Source organism: Montipora capricornis, chromosome 13 (assembly GCF_036669925.1).
Source record: "Montipora capricornis isolate CH-2021 chromosome 13, ASM3666992v2, whole genome shotgun sequence".
NCBI classification, from domain to species: domain Eukaryota; kingdom Metazoa; phylum Cnidaria; class Anthozoa; order Scleractinia; family Acroporidae; genus Montipora; species Montipora capricornis.
In genome coordinates this window covers 14,770,480-14,784,687 of record NC_090895.1, presented here as the reverse complement: position 1 = coordinate 14,784,687, position 14,208 = coordinate 14,770,480, and the positions used below count along the sequence as shown (strand labels likewise).

At 37.4% G+C, this 14,208-nt stretch overlaps 1 long non-coding RNA gene across 1 annotated transcript in view; it reads right to left on the bottom strand.

Moving 5' to 3' along the window:
• Positions 1–2,795: 2,795 nt before the first annotated feature.
• The window catches only part of LOC138029182 (uncharacterized), a 377,995-nt gene continuing 366,582 nt past the window's right edge, over positions 2,796–14,208 (bottom strand). The window contains exons 2-5 of the long non-coding RNA XR_011127834.1: positions 11,479–11,574; positions 8,890–8,992; positions 7,254–7,352; positions 2,796–2,852 (exon numbers count right to left, since the gene is read on the bottom strand). This is a non-coding gene — a long non-coding RNA (uncharacterized lncRNA). The remainder of the gene's footprint in view (positions 2,853–7,253; positions 7,353–8,889; positions 8,993–11,478; positions 11,575–14,208) is intronic.

The window sequence follows — 14,208 nt, the reverse complement described above, 5'->3', positions numbered from 1 at the left end:
CTTCCACTCCAAACATACACTACAGGGAAGGAAAGCAGGGTAGAGTCAAAGGTGTGCAAGAAACATGCAAACTATAGGAATGGGTGACATTAAGCAGATTTTGTGGTAGTTTTCAGGGGGTGAAAGTACACAAAGTTTTGAAGTGGGCCATAACTGAGCCCTTTGGATGGATTTTGATCTGGGCCAAATGCAATGGAGCCACACTGATTTGAAAAACAGATCAATTCCAAGTTTTATTTGGGACTTCAGATTCAACTACACATACTAGTGCCACAAGAATAGCATTTTCAAAACAATGGCAAAGGACGGATTGTTCATGTTTTTAGAAATTAACTTCACGGCCACAGGCTTGTGATACAAGACTCAAAGACTAGTATACTCTCAGAATTTCAAGAATTTATTTGCCACCTAAATCTAGGGTTCAACACCCCTCCCCCCTGGGTATTTAACACTTTGTCTTGCCAGAGGCCGGGAAAGTTTATTACTAAAACAGAGAAGTGGGGAATTTGAGGTTGATATTGTGTGTCCCAGTGCTTGCTCTATAGAAAGACTTCGAGCCAAGGATATTAGACAGCAAAACAGTCGTTTTCTTCCATTTTTTGAAGGACAGTAAGCGTGATCCTCGCGTGTAAAGCGTGCGAGCCTCACACGCCCGTAGGGTGTGTGAGGCGAGAAAACGATTGTCGGCTTTTCATACAACGAATTTGTTCTAAGCAGGGGTTCGAATAATGTCACTAAGCTGTCAGAAATTGTTTGACAGCTCCAACCACATCTTAAATTTGATACATTGTATGCCTTATTTTCGCGGGAAATTAGTTGTGTTGTCATGTTTAGTCGTTTTCTCTTCGCTATTCGGAAGGCGCGAAGTTTCGTACGTTCGATTCAGTGGTGTTTTGGAAAGGACAGGCGTTTGTTTTTTCTGTTCAATGAGTCAAACAACGCCGAAAAAACCCACTTCGCGTAGAGAAAGAAAACCAAGAGAAGCAATAGCGCCTGACAGTTGCAGATTGGGCGGTTGTTGTTTTAAAACGCAGTTTGGAAATTTTAGTTCAGCGGCAGAAAGGCTAAACTCATTCGATGTTATCTGCTCTTCTATAGGGCTTTTGAGCGGACAAATGACAATAATTGTCGGGCGTTCGACTGAAGATGCATTTGACTAGTTGGAGGCTCTGTTTTTTGCCAAAACAAACAGCTGAAATATCAGGCTTTTTCCAAAGCCCGTTGGCAGCACACCAAAAACATCTCTTCCTTTGAGAGGCGATTCCACAGCTTCCTTTTGCTCCGATTTCAAAACAAATCCTAAATCGCTCGCAAGCGCATCCAATGTTGGAGACTGAAAATTATGGTCGTTGATTGCGTGAACTTAAGTAATTGTCGGTTTCGTTTCCTAAATCTTTAGAGTATTATGAAGAACAGATCAATTAGAGAATGTGACAGATTCCAGAAATTTCCATGTAATCTAGGCATGAATGTAAATTTATAATATATCGATAGCGTGGGATTTTGCATTGATTGAGAACATTAGTGATTGAGGCTGTACCAAGCGAGATTGTGTTAAATAAACCTTAAAATATTAAAACTTGTGACTTGTGGAGAACACTGCTTATTGGGAGGCGAACATTCTTCATACCAAGTCCACGTCGTCCATTTCCCGCGAGGTTACTGTTTTACTGTGAAACTGATACGGCGTCTATATCTTTTTGATGAGGTGTGATTGACATTTTAATTTTCCTATACATAATTCCCCTTGGGCCTGTTCCTGCCATTGCATAACATAATGTGGCCCCCTTTGAGTGTGGACATGAAATAAGATGACCCGCCCTCAACCACAGAAACAGTTTTAATACAACTTAAATAAAACTCAATGAACTATTCAAAGAAGATGGTGAATAGCCCTCCTCCCAGATTTAGTAGTTGTCACTGTGATCTGAATATCATACCCTTCCTCATCATTTTCATATTAAATTAATAATATTTTAATATTTCTCCCTAATTTTACGAGAACTTTTAAGTGTTCATGAAATAAGCGCACAATTTTTCTTGTCATTGTCGAGGCAAATCGAAAAACAGTTGGGCAAACGGATTAAAAAAGCACTTATTCGCTCGCATTTTAGAGCAAAACAAACAAATCAACTATTTCGTAATGTCCAAAAGAGTACAGATAATTCCTATTTCATTCAAGTTGACAATAAAAATTCGAGGTTCATTCCTGAACAAAGTAAAAAACAATTAAACCACTTTTTTAAAATATGCATCCGTAAAAATAACAAATGGTTTAGTGCCCAAGGAAAGACTTTGTGGAGTAACATCTTTCACCAAGATTGAGCTATTACGGGTATTCTTTTTTTTTTGTCGTTCTCTTTCTCTCTCCTTTTGTTTCTGTTCTAGTCAAAGGTCCTCCAGGTATCATGCAACCTTATCAGAGCTTCTAAAGATATGCCAAAAATTGCAATACAGAGAAAAAAGCAGCTCTAAACAAATTAAAAATAAACACTCAGCTTTAAGTTTATATCCCTCCGGTGCTTGACTTGAAGCGATGTCGTCATGACTATCATACCAAAATTTCTTGCATCGATGGATTACCATATTTTCTTGGCTGTGGTCCTCCGAGCACTGAGGTCCGCTAATACGTTTTAAACTTTGTCTCTCTTAGGGGTAACAAAAAACTTGGGCTTAACCCAGATTGGTCTCTTTTATGGGTTTAATTCAAAATTTCCGAGAAGCATCCCTGCCCCTTCATCCACCCACAAAAACAAGTCAAGTTGTTTCAAAATTGGTCAGGATTACCCTCTCACCTCAGCACAGACTCTCACTGACAGCCTTTTCTTGTTTTTTTTTTCTTTCTGAGTCTCCTATTATAAACAGAAGAGAGAGGATATTATTAGTCAAGAGCCCTACAAAAAGGTTGCATGGATGGTTTCTAGAACTAACTTTTCATTGGAAATCTGGCATCACTTCAATCAGAAGGCGCATGCGCAACTAGTTCCAGTCCTCTGCCGTGTGTTTCAGTGAAAAATAATTATGTCAAAACTCTCAGGAGAGGGAACGAAACAGTCGGTCTTTTTTCACCTGATGGGAACCGTCCCGTCATTTTTCGCAAACTGTAGCATGGAATTTGTATTTTGACAAAAACTGGAACGGATATTTTAAAAATTGTATCAAAGGAGGGCCTTATGACGTGAAACTTTTTTTCAGAACTAGTGTTTCTTTGAAAATCCGTGCTACAGATTTTGAGTTAGAATCTTTTCATACTGTTGCGTTGGAAATTATTTGTGAAAAACATTGTTAACTCGCTGAGTGTTTAGGCATTTTCTGATAAGGTCACGTGGTTTACCAAATGTGGAAGTCGAAGCAGACAACGAAATGCTAATTATAAAATAATTAGGATAGTATGCGCACTCTCATCGGTCAATAGCTGTGTTAAGATTAAAATATGTAAACATCGCTGAGACATCAAAACGAATTTTGATTGGTTATGTGTTGTCAGACGTGTGTTTTGATTGGCTGGTCGGAAACAAATCTCTACTATCCTTGTTGCTTTAAAACACCATAACATATTATTTCGTAACATTGTTTGAGTATCGATTGTTTCAGGGAATAACTAGAGTAGCCTGCAAAGGACAAAACGCGTATCCGCTGTTATTGGAGTTTTAACGGTAAACGATGTTTTGTGATTCTTACCTAATATGATACGGAGAGAATACGTGCCTTATTGAGTTCAAACAGACTTAAAAGTCATTCTTCCAAAACTTAAAATTACTTTAATGGTTAACTCTGTTAATACACCCGCAACTTTTAGTGTGGGAAGAGTCATGAGATCAATTAGGAAAACAGGAATTCTTTCCCAGTCGTCACGCCTTATGTGCAATAAATTAAGCAACTAAAAACTAGTCAATACTTTGAATACTCTGTGGTAAACGGGCAAAAGTAGATTAAAAAGAAAAAGAAAGCAGGCAATACTTGATAACTAGATAATAATACCGGTTCGTGTGACAATTAGGTTGGTATGTATGACATGTACAAAAAAAATTAATTCAGTTTATAAGTCTCAAGCAAAATTGCTCAAAAGGCTTTCATATGAATCACAGAGTCCTTACCAGCTTTGGCAAGATATTCAGACTTCTTAGACCTTCATTATAATTATCGCCTGAAGTTCTGTGGTATATTTAATCAAGCTATATCGCAAGGAAAAGGTTTAAATGAAATGCCCTCTTTAAGTATTCATCGAAACAGGGGCACCCAACGTCAATATTCGGAAAATATCTGTTCGGAAGACGATTTGAGATCTAGAATTTTCGGAAAATTTGTTGTAAAATTTCTTCCTTGCCTGCCTGTCCTAGGATTTTCGAACATCTGAAAAATGGTATGATTGCCCATTTTTAACGGATTTTCACCCTAAAAAGGTCACCTAGAATTTTCGGGGGCCTTTCTTCCGGCTGAAATTTGGGAAAAGGTAAGTTTTAATCCCTATAATTTTCGGATCACTAGACTTTCAGCTAGAAAATCCGAACAGAGGAAAAATTTTTAGGGGATAAAAATATGCCTATATCTACCGTTTAAATACTAAAATACGTTTGACAATGCTATGTCTTAGTGGCTTTGAACTATGTTCTCGTTGGGCGTCGAAAGCTCAATCACGTTGACTGATTCCTTCTAATTTCAAAATCAAGATATGCTGTTGTTTTTACTTGGCTAAAAATAACATCGATCACCAACCTTGACATTAAAGCAACCAGGAGGTCCGGCTTCGTTTTGAAATGATCCCGCCATTAATAGAACGATTCGGCTAACTCAGTGTTGTACCCAATTCAAATCTTTGCGTTTTGCATTTGCATGATAATGTATCATTCACATTTAAATGATATGGACATACTTGGAACAAAATATTTTATTCCCAAAGGGTTTGAATTGGGTTCAAAGCCGAATTGGTCTACAGACCGTATTCGCTTGTAAATCTTGTTTTCCCAATTCAGATTATATGACGATACTCAGGAAATTTGTTCCTCCATTTTGTTCATTAAAAAGAGTGCATGCAGACATATTCCTGCTTGCATACAGCCTTTTTAATGAACAAGAAAAGCATCAAGTCTCCTAAGTAGTATCACATGATCTGTATTGGGAAAACAAAATGTACAAGCGAATCATGAAGGTCTACGGCCGGAATGATCAGTCAATTTGTAATCTTTTATCAGACAAAAACATTTTCTTACAAGAATCAATTTTGCAAAACATTTTTCAAGAAATATTAACGATTAAAAAACTTATATTATGACGTTTCGGTGCAACATTATGAAATGTAAAGGAAAGACGACAAAAGTTCACATTTGGTGTATGTATTCGAGTTACAAAATTTCAGTTGCGAAGTAAAGGAATGAGTCCGGCTCCTTGCCGGACTACTTTGGCAACTTGTTACTTACTTGATTCTAAAGAGTTGAATGTTTGTGTTCGTTTACAATAATACCAGAACAAAAGAGCGCTTGGTTGTCATGCCAAAGAAAGGTCCATGCGTCAGAAAATCCACTTATATATAAGCATGGTCGGGTTTAATCAATTTGGTTTCGAGGAGCATGTTTCGGTGATTTTATCTTTTGCTGCATTTTTGGAAGCTAATCATTGCTAATTATTTATCGAGAGTTTCTAAAAAGGCAGGAAGATGTGTTTTTGAAAAGCCAAAAAATTTGAGTTCATATGACGTTCATGAAGCACATTCAGATTGATCAGAAGCTAATTCTTAATGCTATATGGGCCAACACTTATCATGCAAAGGAAAAAAAGATTGGGAAAGGAAAGGAAAGGAAAGGAAAGGAACTTTATTTGAGTGTTTAGTCGTACTAGCGCTGGGGAACTAATGGGGACACATTGGGAATGCACATCGCAAATCTATTGGGAAGCCATTAGCGGACAAGCAGGACTCGAGCCAGGATTCGAGCCAGGACTCGAGCCAGGACTCCAGAATATTCCGCTTTACTGCCATTTTCAACTCCTGGAAGTCACATGACTTATAAGAAGAGGCCGTGGATGTAATCATGGAAGGTAAACTTGCTGTTGCTTTTCTATCTATTTTTGTCGAGTTGTTCCGTTTAGAACATTCTATCGAGAAAAACAGGGCTACCTTTTGCAGATGTCCCGTTGTTCCCAGCTGGAGCGACCCAAAAAGGCATGTTGCACTCACTTTTCAAAGGAGTTTTCAGAAAACTATTGTCAATGGAAACAACCTCAGTATCGTTTTCCTGGCCCATGAAGGGAAATTTTCCCTGTTTCCCTACAGTTCGCCCAAAGGAAGACCTACTATCTCCTTTCAATGTTTGCAAATAACTACATCACAAATTGCCAGTTTTCTAACTTGTTCGTTATCCACATTTTTCAACACTCGGCGAAAGTACTGGACAAATACAGAAAAGGATTTTCGAAACACTCAACGTTCCACCTGACTAGCCGGTAATATAAAGATCGCACATTCCCTATAAAAAAATCGAAAACATTCCCTATAAAAAAATTGAAGTCTCGGTCGACTCCCTACCGTGGAAATATCATTAAACTGACCCATGTAATTGCTCATAATAAGTAATAATTATCATTTCTTTTTGTTTCTAAATTTATTATTTGTTTATTATTCTTTTGGCTGATAAAAAAATTGAAAAGTCCTAACTGGAGTCCTGGCTCAAGTCCTAGCTCGAAGTCCTGGCTCGAATCCTGGCTTTGATGTTAGTTTATCTCCGAAACTAACCAGCTTCATTTAATTGTTTTCCAGGGAAGTAAGGAAACTTGTCAGGCCGCATAAATTATTTGTATTATTAACGAAACGACATACTCTGATCATTATTTTAATTCAACCTTAGAGCTGTCTACCCACAAGAAATGTGAAAAAAGTGTATCCAACACATCCACTGTCTGGGTGCCTTTTCTATTACTATGAAGAGACACTTCACCATATTATCCTTAAAATAAATCGATGCGGAAAGGGACAGCATTGACTAGAATATCCGTGCATCATCATTAAAATCACAGAGAATATTAGACCTAAAATATCATTTTACTTGTTTAGGCAGACGCATCATATTTGGGTTCTACTCGAATTATGCGAATGACGCGAAGCACTTAGCAGATCATCTGATCCTCTTGCAGAATACTGTGATGACTGATCGACTGGTTTCCAAGGTCGACTTCCCTTTGAAACCTCGGTGAACTGAAGCATCGAAACGAAGCGAAACATGCGCTGGCGAATCACATTGTTAACTTCAAAAATGCCTTACCTTGTTCCGCGTGCACCTTTCTCTTTATAAACTTTTTTTCAAGGTAGAAACTTTAATCCGTGCATACAGCGATCTAGAATGATTTCACATGATCTGTTCCTGAGACAAAAGGAAGGCAACATAAAGTGTAAATCACAAGTGATTAGTATTTCTCCGGATGGACCGTTTGAAAGAATCAATCAAATGGAATAAGAATTTTGCAATTGCAAAGGACAAAAAGCATCTCCGCTGTTCTTTGGCGCTAAAACAGTAAACGATGCTTTGTGACTCTTACATAATACCATATGGATAGAAAGTCACTTCAATGATTGCCTACTCTATTACACCCGAAATGAACTTTTGTCAATTTATGGTCTAGGAAAAGTCACGAGATCAATTATGAAAACAAGAAGTTATAATTTTCTTTCCCAGGCGTGTCGCGTTATGGGACGCATAATTTGCTGCAGCTTAACAGCAGTCGAGCGATTAGAAAAACTAAAATCTGGTCAATTTTCTGTTATGAACAGAACGATGCACTTTGTTGATTCTTTCAAACAATCTAGTGCATTTTGTCCGGCAGCACTAAAAGCCGGAATCCAGAATCCGGAAACCGGAAACCAGAAATAAGAATTATCCACAATTCGGGAGAACTGCAACCACTTATCCACTCCTTGTACGCTCTACTATAATCCCCACTCTCAAGTATTAAATCTGAGGAAATTTAAACTGTAAAATAGATCTGACCTTGATATTCTGGTTAAAAGACTTGAGCCTGGTGAAAGCATCATCAAGCTGAGGCAGTCCATACTACTGATAGTTTTGGAATATTCAAATTATTTAAGAATGATTTGGCAGCATATCTATTTTATGTCTCATTCCTTCCACTCATGTATAAATTCTGATAGAAACGCTTTTGTTCAGATAGTATTGTACGGCAATCTGTTGTTACCGATTCATTAATAGTCAATTTTCGCATATGCTTCTTTATGTGATTTCTCTTCTCCAAGTTGAGAAAATACTTTGTACTCTTCTAGCCATGTTCGTACCAGCGAGCCTGCGCACGAATAATTATTCCTTTAGTTTTTTTCTACGTAAAACAACTCTAGCTTTTCTTTTGCTACATGGAACAGATTTACATTTGCATCACAAGGGTCTCATTCGTATAATTTACTTGCATGTGTATATTCGTTTTGGAGACATTTTTCTTTGTAAGTTTTCTCTTTAGCTCTTCTTTTAGAATAATGGGTTGCATGGGCTCTTATTGGTTGTGTTGTCAGACGTGTGTTTTTGATTGGCCGGTCGGAAACAAATCTCTACCATCATGGCTTGTTGCTTTAAAAAACCAAAACATACCGTTTTAAATCCTCACCTCACGTATTCTGATTTCGAAATAAGGTCAATCGAACACACTCTAAGAACAGCTTTGTAGTTATTTCTTGATGGTCGTGTGAAGGACTGCTTGCTCATATTTATGAATTCAACAGATGGTCACAAATGGTTTCCAGTGTAGTGTTTCCTTTTAAGCACGGTGAAAAAAGCCCGCGTTCACATATATTTTACTTCAATTCATACATCGGTGAAACATCCAAACGAAGTGTATTGTCTTCTGACGAATCACATTCTTAACCTGTAGTAACGCAGCAAAAACATTCCATACCTTGTTTAGAGTCCACTACTCAGGGCTTTAACTTTGCATTTTTCGAGGTAGAAAGTTTAATCGGTTTCCACAGTAATCAAGAGGGATTGAACAGGATCTGTTCCTGAGACACAAAGAAATTCAACATAAGATTATCTGATAACATTGTTTGAGTATCGATTGTTTCAAGGAATAACTAAAGTCGCCCGCAAATGACCAAACGTGTATCCGCTGTTATTGGAGTTTAACGGTAAACGATGTTTTGTGATTCTTACCTAATATGATACGGTGAGAATACGTGCCTTATTGCGTTCAAACAGACTAAAAAGTCAGTCTTCCAACTCTTAAAATTACTTCAATGGTTAACTCTGTTAATACACCCACAACTTTTAGTGTGGGAAGAGTCACGAGAGCAATTAGGAAAACAGGAAGTTGTAAGTTTGTTTCCCAGTCGTCACGCCTTTATGTGAAATAAACTAAGCAAGTAAAAACTAGTCAATACTCTGTGGTAAATGGGCAAAAGTAGATTAAAGAGAAAAAACAAACAGGCAACACTTGATAACTAGATAATAATACCGGTTCGTGTGACAAGGTTGGTATGTATGACATGTAAAAGAAGAATTAATTCAGTTTTAAGTCTCACGCATTTTTGCAAAAAAGGCTTTCATATGAATCGCAGAGTCCTTACCAGCTTCAAGATTATCAGACTTCTTAGACCTTCATAACAATTATCGCCTGAAGTTCTGGGGTATATTTAATCAAGCCATATCGCAAAGAAGAGGTTTAAATCAAATGCCCTCTTTAAGTATTCATCGAAAGCTAAATCACGTTGACTGATTCCTTCTAATCTCAAAATCAAGATAAGCACTTTTTTTTTACTTGGCTAAAATTAACATCGATCACAATCCATGACATTAAAGCAACCAGGAGGTCCGGCTTCGTGCTGAAATGATCCCGCCATTAATAGAACGATTCGGCTAACTCAATGTTGTACCCAATTTAGATCTTTGTGTTTTGCATTTGCATGATAATGTATCGTTCACATTTAAATAATATGGAAATTCTTAGAACAAAACGCTTTATTCCCAAAGGGTTTGAATTGGGTTCAAAGCCGAATTGGTCTTTAGACCTTATTCACTTGTAAATCTTGTTTTTCCAATTCAGATCATATGACGATACTCAGGAAATTTGCCTTCCTGCGTTTTGTTCATGAAAAAGAGTGCATGCAGACACGTTCCTGCTTGCATACACCCTTTTTAATGAACAGGAAAAAGCATCAAGTCTCCTAAGTAGTATCACGTGATCTGTATTGGGAAAACAAAATGTACAAGCGAATAAGGTCTATGGCCGGAATGATCAGTCAACTTGTAATCTTTTATGAGACAAAAACATTTTTTACAAGAATAACGATTAAAAATGTAGTATGATGACGTTTCGGTGCAACATTATCAAATGTAAAGGAAAGAAGACAAAAGTTCAGAGATCGTGTACGTATCAAAGTTACAAAAATTTCAGTTGCGAAGTAAAGGATTGAGTCCGGCTGCTTGTCCGACTACTTTGGCAATTTGTTACTTACTTGATTCTAAAGATTTGAATGATTGTGTATGTTTACAATAATACCAGCACAAAAGAACACTTTAGTTGTCATGCCAAAGAAAAGTTCATGCGTCAGAAAATCCAGTATACATGGGCATAGTCGCGCTTGATCAATTTGGTTTCCAGGAGCATGTTTCGGCTAATTTTATCTTTTGCTGCGTTTTTAGATGCTAATTGTTGCTAATGATTTATCGAGAGTTTCTGAAAAAGGCAGGAAGATATGTTTTTGAAAAACAATAAATTGAGTTCATATGACTTTCATGGAACACATTCGGATTGATCAAAAGCAAATTCTTAATTCTATATGGGCCAACACTTATCAAGCAAAGGAAAAAAGATTGGGGATACGCAATGTTAAACCGTACGAAACTAACCAGTTTCGTTTGACTGGTACCCACGGGAGTAATTAAACTTGTCAAGGCGCTTAACATGTTTGTATTATCAACAAAACGACACAGTCTGATCATTATTCTAATCAATCTTTGGGCTGTCTACTCACAACAGGATTTTCGAGGAGTGTCCACTGCACAGTACTCTAAAAAAACACGATCCTCAGGCTTTTAAACTTGGCGCTGGATTGGACAGCTTCATCGATATATTTAATAAGCTATACGCATTTTAACAAAGTGAACAAGTGTATCCAGTACATTCACTGTCTGGTTGCCTTTCTTATTACTATGAAGAGACAGTGAATCGGCTACACTTACATTTCACTACGTTATCCTTATAATAAATCGATATGAAAATGGATAGTATTGACTAGAATATCCCTGCATCATCATTAACACCACAGAGAATATTAGAATATTACATATCTCTTGTTCAGTCAGACGCATCATATTTGCGTTCGACTCGAATTATGCGGAATACTGACTGATCGACTGGTTTCCAAGGTCGACTTCCCTTTGAAACGACAAATTTTCTTTATTTCTATTGATATTGGTGAAAACTGAATCATTGAAACGATGAAATATGTGCTGACGAATCACATTCTTAACTTCAAAAATCCCATACCTTGTTTCGCGTGCACCTTTCTGTTTTAAACCTTTTTCAAGGTGGAAATTTTCATCCGTACGTCCAGAGATCTAGAAGCATTGCACAGGATCTGTTCTTGAGACAAAAAGGAATGCAACATAAAGTTTAACGCAAAAGTCGTTAAAATGTTTGCGGATGAACTGTGTGAAAGAATAAGTTAAATTGAACAAGAGGCCTGATATTGCAAAGGACAAAAAGCATCTCCGCTGTTCTTTGGCGCTTAAACAGTAAACGATGCTTTGTAACTCTTACATGCATAATACTATATGGATAGAATACATACGTGAGTTTTTAGCAGATTTGAAACCTAGACCTTTCCCAAACTTTAAGTCACTTCAATGATTGCCTACACACCCACAATTAACTTATGGTCTTGGAAAAGTCACGAGATAAATTAGGAAAACAGGAAGTTATAATTTTCTTTCCCAAGCTCAACGCGTTATGAGATGCATAACATGCTACAGATAAATAGCAATCGAGCAGTTAATAAAATAGTAAAAGGTAAAAACTGTTAAAATGTTTGACTAAACGTTTTCGATCTTGCTATCATCTTCAGAGTGATTAAATTGCATAAACCAACTGTTATATATTTGTGGTTACGTAATACCAGTTCCCATGGGATATAGGGTAAGGTGGAATGACTGGACTTGTTTATTTAGGAATGGTTTGAAGCGTGCGATGTAAAATGCCTCTTTTATTTTTCTCTTTGTCCATGAGTGAGCCGAAGTCAAAATGTCCCATGTGAATTTGTGTTCGGGGTGTTTCTTTAGGTGTTTGGCCGGTTCCGATTGTTTGTTTATATCGGAATGTTCGTTGACACGTACTTCCAGCACGTGTCATTGAGCAGTCAATGTTCTGTGGTATAAAGGGCAAACGTGGATTAAAGAGTAAAATGCTTTCAGTAAACCACTTTCAGTTTGCGTCAGTCAAGGGAAAACGTTTTCATATAGATCATAGTCTCCTCAACATGCAGCATCTAAATTATCAGAGTTCCCAGACCTTTTTAAATAATTATAGTCTAAAATTGTGAAGCAAGCACTAAATCCAAGCTCTTAGGTTAACATGAGCCCGCCATTATTAAATTTACTAAGTCAACTGGGAAGCTTTTATCTGAGTAACAAAAACTTCAAACTCAGTTTCTGGAAAAATCTTAGCTTCCTAATGCCTGTAAAGAGAGCTTTTAGTCTCATACCGTTTAATTATGCGTTCCAGTTATCGAGTCGCTGAGAGCCTCGAATGAGGAAAGATTCATTTAAAAAAGGAGTTCAATCAACATGAAATTGAGTTCACACCTTTAGCGCAATCACTAATCGAAAGCAAACTCTAATTTCAACTTAACCAAGCAAAAATATTGCCGCATTAGAGATGATTAGCATAAAAATCTGCGAGACACCACCGTTTCTTTTCCGGTTGCCATCCGCGTCTCAAAAACGCGCGTGCTTAAGCTCCCTAATATTGCCGTGTGACGAAAGGTAGTCTGTTAAACTGTCGAGCAATGTCGGATCGAGCGATGAAGCCAACCTGCTTTGTTTGATTGTTTTGCAAGAGTTCAATAACACCTCTGAGATAACTTTGTTGTTTGTTCTTATGAACAGAGCGATGCACTTTGTTTATTCTTCCAAACAATCTGGTGCATTATGTCAAAGCCGCTTCATTTTGGCCAAACGCGTTTACGTAAACGACGGGAGAAATCGAATGATTGCGACTCGCCTTCACTATAAAGGCTTGAACGTGATTCGACAAACAGTCTAGACTAGCAAAAGTGTCTGGCAAACGTAAAACCCACTGTTAAATTGCAGCGTATGAACAAAAACGGATTACAATGAAGAAGAAGACGAGCCGACTTCGGAGAGACGTAAACACCTTAGACTACTTATTCTTTTGGTTTCACTTCATTGAGCACCTTTTAAAAATATGATTTTCATTGCACAGTACTCAGTCTGCTTTATATAAAGGACCCTCCTCTCGTTTTTTCTACACCCTACCATGTTTAGTGCTTCAACAATACTTCAGACTTCTCAGAATACACAATAATAAGATATAAATAAACAATAAACTGAACATCATGAACACCAGTTCTATCATCAACATAGCATGACTGGTGACTTTTTCTAATCATCGGTCCAAGCGACATTTAGATCGTGAGCTTTTGTTTACGCGTAATTCTTAAGTTGTCCAACAAATATCTTTGTTACCTTTTTTACAACTCTCACACCAGCAAGATCCTTATTCGGATAAGTCAGTTTGCCAGAGACGCTTCGGTGCCTGAGGACACAAAGGGCTCAGTGCTGTGGCGACATTCTTCTAAAAGCGAACATAAAAATGTAAGCACTACATTATTCGTGGAATGGAACCTGGTAAAGTTACGCGATTCTCACCCACCTGTTCGTAATACTGAGTGAACGATGTGCTTCTTTTAATGAAACCGAATAAAAAATCTGTAATTTAGATTTGAAGTCCTGTGTCCAATTTTTAAAATGATTGATCAGTTCCTTGCCAACCAACCAAAATAAAACAATAAAACACGATGGGCGTAAAACTACACTAATATATTCTTCCGAAGCGATCACGTAGAAATCAATAAATATCCCGAGATCACGCCTTGTATCAAAATTGGTATGTGTCAATCATAAACTACAGTAAAATCATTTAAATGGGTAGAATCTGGTGGAACTTAAGTGAATAAAACAGCGAGGCAAACGCACAAAA